Source organism: Trachemys scripta, chromosome 8, assembly GCF_013100865.1.
Source record: "Trachemys scripta elegans isolate TJP31775 chromosome 8, CAS_Tse_1.0, whole genome shotgun sequence".
NCBI classification, from domain to species: domain Eukaryota; kingdom Metazoa; phylum Chordata; order Testudines; family Emydidae; genus Trachemys; species Trachemys scripta.
Genome location: NC_048305.1, coordinates 25,364,251 through 25,370,970, shown reverse-complemented (window position 1 = coordinate 25,370,970; position 6,720 = coordinate 25,364,251).

The following is a 6,720-nucleotide window of genomic DNA, read 5'->3' as shown; positions in this document are numbered from 1 at the left end:
ATAATGAATAATTCAATTTTAAAAGAAGGAAGAGTAGGAACAATTGATTCAATCATTCCTTTTCACTATGCCCTATTTATACTGGAGTCTCTTCTCACAGTTGTTTTCAGAAAAGGCAACTTTCCTTTTCTTTAAAGAATTAATATTTTATATTTATATAAGTTCCTTTACTTCCAGGTGTCAGGAGCTGCCTACAAGCATGCTGGTGAGGCCAGAGCCTGGGTTGGAAGGGACTTGAAAATGTGGTCCAAGTTCAGTCAAAAGCATCAAGGCCAGAAGCAACAGTCTGTACCAATGTCATGTCATAGAATCAGGTTGGAGTTGAGGTCAAAGAGCTGCACTAGGTGGGAGCCAAATGAGTCAGTTGAATTAGGGTTAGTGAAACAGAGGCCGGGCAAGAAGTCAGGTGCAGAGAAGGGGATCAAGAACTGTCATTGGGGTCAGAAACCAGGAGTAAGGAAAGGTATCAAGACTACACCGCAAGGTCTGTTTGCAGCAGCAAGCCAGGGATACACCTAGTTGCACAGACAGCCTCCAGGTATTTTCTCTGGGACTTAAATAGTGAGTGTGGGCCAATCAGGGAATGCAGTAGGCTCCACAAGTCAGGACCACTGTAGGCAGGACACTCAGTGGTTTTTGAACCCGTAGGGCTTATAGGCTTCTGTTCCCTGCTTCACCAGAGCTGTCGTACAGTGGTGTGGAAGGCCCACAGATCCCCACACCAGGATCTCAAAGCATTTTATGAACATTAATTAACTCAGTCTCATCTTCTAAAATGAGTTGGATGGAAAAATCCTATAGAATTTACTAAGAATAACCCCACAGAGTTCTATACAAACTGAACAGAGTTCTACTGAAAATCCCCTATAGTATTCAATGGTGAATAATTTTTCCCTATAGTATACAGCATGGACATATTTTTTCTATTGAATTCTGTAGACAGGTCTACAAAACTCAAAAAAGTACAGTTACCATTTTCCGTTAAATTCAACAGGACTTTTCCTTAAGCGACGTATTAATATACCCATGTTACAGATGGGTAAACTGAGACACAGCGCCTGATCCTTGCTTCAATAATACCCATTTATTTCTCATTCTATGTTTGTTTTCTTAACAAACTAAGCTAAGTTCACGGTTTATTTATTGGTACACAAAGACGACCCGATTCTGCTTTCACTTACATCAGTGTAAATCCAGACAAACTCCATTGAGGTCTGTGGAGTTACACTGGTATAACACCAAAGGAGAAGAGAATCTGGCTCATGATATCATTTATGGTTCTATAGTCTCCTTCGTATGAAGTACTGTAATGGGGTTATGGTGCTGGCTGACTGAATGGTTCTCAGCTCCTGTAGGGTGTAGATCCTCCCATAGAAGAAGGAACTCCTGGCTCACTGTACCACCAACCCCAAGCATTCAAAAGTCATGAATCAGGCCCCCAAAATCATATCTTAAAAATAATTGGAGTTTTAAAATAATTCAGTAGGGAATTATTTGGGGCCCTTTTCATTTGCCTTCTGGTTTTTGAGCCTTTAGGGTTCATGTTTTCAAAACAAAAATTCTCATGTAACTACATGACCCCAGGAATTGGGGCTTTAAGAAAAATAACAAATATTGCAACTAATATTGGACTCAGGAAGAAATTCCGCGAGGACATTCAGGGGTAGGTCTATTTCCTGCCTCTTGGAGTGAGGGAAATTGCTTTGTTACAGCAACATCAGCAGCAAGAGGGGAGTTGACTTGGTATCTTTTTCCACTAATAAATAAATCTGGTTCGGTTGTTTACTGAACTCGTGCCTGCATCATTATTCCAGGGATTTTGCCTGTTTGTGCTAATCCATCAATAAGCAGACTGGAAAGTCATGTAAGAGTATCACAGGACCCCATCAGAATCCATTTCTGATATTCTCCACCTGTCCAATCCTCTTTAACTTGTGGATTGTTGTATTTAGTTGTGAGGAAGTGGCTGAGATGGGAATACTTGTAAGCTGAAGTGAGAAACACTGTTGTTACCAACATAGCATATTTGTAATCAAAATTGCAGATTATTATAATGATACTCAGTGTTTGATTCCAACAAGATGGTGGCAACTGTAAGTTTATTCTAATATAAGCTGGAATTCATATCACAAGATATTGCTCCTGGATACTACAGTAATGGACATAGTAAGACTAGAACTCCTAGGGCCTACAGTAATACAAATATATAATAATAAATAGATAAGTTAGACAAAAAGAATTTCATAAGCTACATATGGGTTTCAATCAAGCCTTACAAGCAAAATTCAGACTGCAGACTAAAGGGATCTCAGGATTCAGCTGAAATTACTTCCTTTAAGGGGGTTATGTACGGATTGCCTTCACACACAATGCCTGAGAGATGTGTTTTATGTCACATAAAACAGATGTACAGACACAAGCTGTCTCCAATAAAAGAGTTTGAAAACCTGACCCACTAAGCAAATTTTAAGAAAAGCTCTTTCAAGTCTCATGTGTTAACATGTTTAAAGGACTTCTAGCTGCAGCACTATGTATATTATTTGAAGGCTATGTTTAGCTGCACTGTTATATAGGATATAAGTAAAGAGGGAACATTAAAATATGATATACAAAAATATAATCCCTATTTTTTTCTTTTGCATGTATAGTGGAATGGATGTCTAGGAACTTCTAAAAATACAATTCAACCAAAATAAAATGATGTCTTGTATAGCAGCATCTGTCTGTCAGTGGTTCATATTTATAGCTGTCACTCCTGGATCCAGACACCAAAGTACAGTTAGATTCTGCTTTTACATTTGAATGGCACACGTTTGCTGTAGTAAAATCTACCTCCTCCTTGCTCAGGGCTTGTCTTCACTATGGAGGTAAGTCAACCTAAGTTACACTACTCTAGCTACATTAATAATGTAGCTGGAGTGAATGTAGCTTAGGTCAACTTACCCTGGTGTCTTCACAGCACCGAGTTGACAGGAGGCTCTCTCTGGTTGAGTTCCCTTACTCTTTTCCGAGAGCTGGAGTACCAGAGTCGATCGGAGAGCACTCTGCCATCAGTTTACCGGGTCTTCACTAGACCTGCGAAATGGATCCCTGCTGCATCGATTGCAGCAGCGTCAATTAGAATATCATATAACCAGTTTTTCTGGTCTCCCTACACACAAAATTAGGAGAGCATAGCTCCCTTGCTAGGACTCTACCTGGAACCAAGTGGAAAGAAAGCACATAACTGCAACACTGGCTATGTTAGACCTTCCAGGTGAGGACCTAAAAAGATCTTCTGAATGTTAAACTCTCTCTTTCTCTCTCTCTCTCTGTTTGAGTCATCTGCACCAGTTGAGATCATCTAATGCTGCCCTGTCTCACCATAGACAAATGTGACACCTGGTGGCCAGTTACCTTTTCCCTCCAGCTCTTTGCCCAGAAACACAATATAAATTGCTCCTAATTATTTTTTTTTAAGGTCAGGATACATAACTGATAACTATGGGCCAGATGCAGGAGTGTGCCCATGCAGGAGAGAAGGGATGCTGGGTATATAAAGAACAGTACAGAGAATATAAATTACTGTACATAGTTCTGTGTAATCTAATACTCTGAATACAGCAAGTATTCCTCTTGTCAATACAGAACATTTGGGATTTAACATGTATAGATTCTGGGATCTCACTGAGTGGGCAAATTATTGTTATATAGCAGAACAGTCAGAAGAACTGGAATTCTGGAGGAGAATTGTACAGAACACTGTTGCACAATCATACGTCTCTCACATGGATTTCAATCAAATTCCTTAAGACAAAAAAATTCAATTGCACCTAACTACAGATCATAAATTATTAGAAACTGAAACAGGAAGAGAGGGGTATGATATCTCAAAATATAACAACTATGAATGGTACACCCAGGTAATTTTAAATAAAATTGAAGTCTCACCTTGTTCAACTGCCTTTATGAGCCTTCAGGTTCATAAAGATGGACATTTTCAAGATGAAGGTCTGCTAAGAACTAAGACTGATTTGCTTGGAAGACTCTTATGACTAAGCCACGAAATGGTCCATTCTTCAAGATGGCTTCAAGGAGAAATACATCTGCTTCCCAATCAGGGCCGGCTCCAGGGTTTTTGCCCCCCCAAGCGGCGGAAATAAAAAGAAAAAAAAAAGCCGCGATCACGATCGGCGGCAGCTCCACTGCGCCGCTTTCTTCTTCTGAGGTAATTTGGAAGCAGGTCCTTCCCTCCGAGAGGGACAGGGACCCTCCGCCGAATTGCCGCCAAAGAGCCCGACGTGCCGCCCCTTCCCCTTGGCCGCCCTAAGCACCTGCTTGCTCAGCTGATGCCTGGAGCCGGCCCTGTTCCCAACTCTGTAAATAATGGGATATTTACAAAACTGGCTAGAAGGAATCAATTGAGAACTGTGAGAAGAAAGAGAAAGATACAAGATGAACCTCATTGAAGATTTTCAAAATGTGACTAATGATTTTGGGTGCTCAATTTGAGACACTTTATAGAAGTCTGATTTTCAGAGAGAGGGTGCTCAGGAATTCTTGGAAATTGAGGGGTCTCAAGTTGGCCACCCAAAAATTTGAAGCACCCAAATAGTCACATTTTTAAATCTTGGCTTTCATGTCTAGCATTAGTCTGCTGAGGGATCACCATAATCTGCTATTGGAGATGCTTCACTCCCTGTAATGGCATCCTTTGAAGATAAAGTGGTTACCTGCCTTTTGTATCTGTTGTTCTTTAGCCACTGGCGCCACTTCGGGCAATGAGGCCCTAGGAGATGCCGGGGTCCCCTGCCACTCCCGGGAATCAGAAGAGGATCCCTTGCTGGCAGGGGGATCCAACCTTAGTGGTACTCCATGAAGCCCTGGAGCGGTCACATAGTTTGACATAGGTTCTTCTCCTGAGGCCCCTTTCCCTTCCAGTGCTGGGGGGGCTCGTCTTCTTTTGTTGCGTCTTCAGCACCAGCGAGGTGGAACAGTGCCGGGCAGAGCCCGGCGCTGGCTGTGCGCTCCACTCCAATGCCGATGTGCTTGGCATGGGATCCGAGCAGGGAGGCTCTGACACAGGATGAAGCGCAGCTTCCATGAGGAGGGCCCTCAAGTGGATATCCCGCTTCTTTTGGGTTGTAGGGAGAAAGTTCTTACAGATTCTGCACTTGTCCTTCCTTTGGGACTCCCCACAACCAATTCAGACAACTGTCATAGGGGTCACTAAAAGGCATCAGCCTGTTGCATGACGAGCATGGTTTGAAACCAGGAGAGCGGGACATGCCTCACTCTGAGGCGAAGTCCTAGCCAGGACTCTAATGACCAAACTACCTAACACTTAACTTAAAGGCTAACTAAGAACCTAAACTACACACAAAGAAAACAGACAATGGGCTATTGAAGAACCGCTAATGCTCTTGCGATTGCAAGACAAGGCAGTCCGACCAACCGTCACGGCTGGAAGAAGGAACTGAGAGGGCATAGGGATGGTGGCACCTATATATCAGTGCATGGGCGCAGTACGCAAGGGGGCACCACAGCTGACCCTATGGATACCGCTAAGGCAAAAATGTTGGACAGCTCTGCATGTGGGCGTGCACAAACCTAGAATAGAATCAACATGAGCAAGCACTTGAAGAAGAAAGTTGCATTTTGCATCCAGAGGGGCATCCCCAAGTCATCAATAAAATTCTGCAGGGTAAAGCAGACATGAAAGGTTTAAAGGGTGTGGAGTGCATGCAACTGCACTCAGTATTAGATCCAGGCACTAAATATAGAAAGCATCCTTCATTAGTAAAACATGTTTTCAGAAAAAGGCCCTTTCTTGAAAGTTTATGTGTTCCTGATGTTTATTTTACACTATGTCGATGGAATTCTTTTTTCTGGAAGTCAATTGGACCTAAGTCAATGAGATTGATTAAATGCTTTACTGAGTCCCCTATTCAGTATGTGCTTAAGTCCATTCCCATTCACACACTTATGGGTGTGCTTAATTTAAAGCAGGTGCTCCAGTCCCACTGACTTCAATGGGATTTCATTCAGGAAAGCACTTCAGCATCTGCTAAAATCCCACTGGAGCCAATGAGAATTTAGTACCCTAAGTGAAACACATCCTTACGTGTTATCTAAATAAGGATGCACTTGAGAACGTGCCAAAGTGCTTACCTGACTAGAGTTGCTTTCCTGAATCAGCGCCTCAGACAGCAGACCATCATTTGTTGAATGATCACCACCCCTTCCTGCAGCATCTAAATACTGTTGTTGCTTCATCCTACTTAGCTTGTGAGATCAGAGAGGATGACATCACGGTGGTGTGGCTTCACCCCTCTCCATATCTGCATACTGGGTTGGTGTGGATTCACAAGTGAAGCAGCTATTTTTCTGCTCATTCATCCTGCTGAAGAGTGTTATGAGGAAATTGACATGGACACTTTCATATTTGGGTTAAATGACAACATTTTGTTTGAGGCAAAGGTGTGGAAAACTCTGATTTTTTTTCCATAATGAAATTGTACCATCAACCATCCATTTACCACTGGAGAGAGGGGGAATTGCACATACAGAAAGAACAAAAAACAACAACTTTGCTTACAGCAGACATGGTACTTTTCCTTCTTGATCAAATTCATGAATTTTCATCAGGAAGTACCTTAACTTATGAACGAAAATCTGACAATTTTCATAACTCTGCTCCCTGGGAGGATATTACAGTATAAACCTCCTGTCTTGAATGTC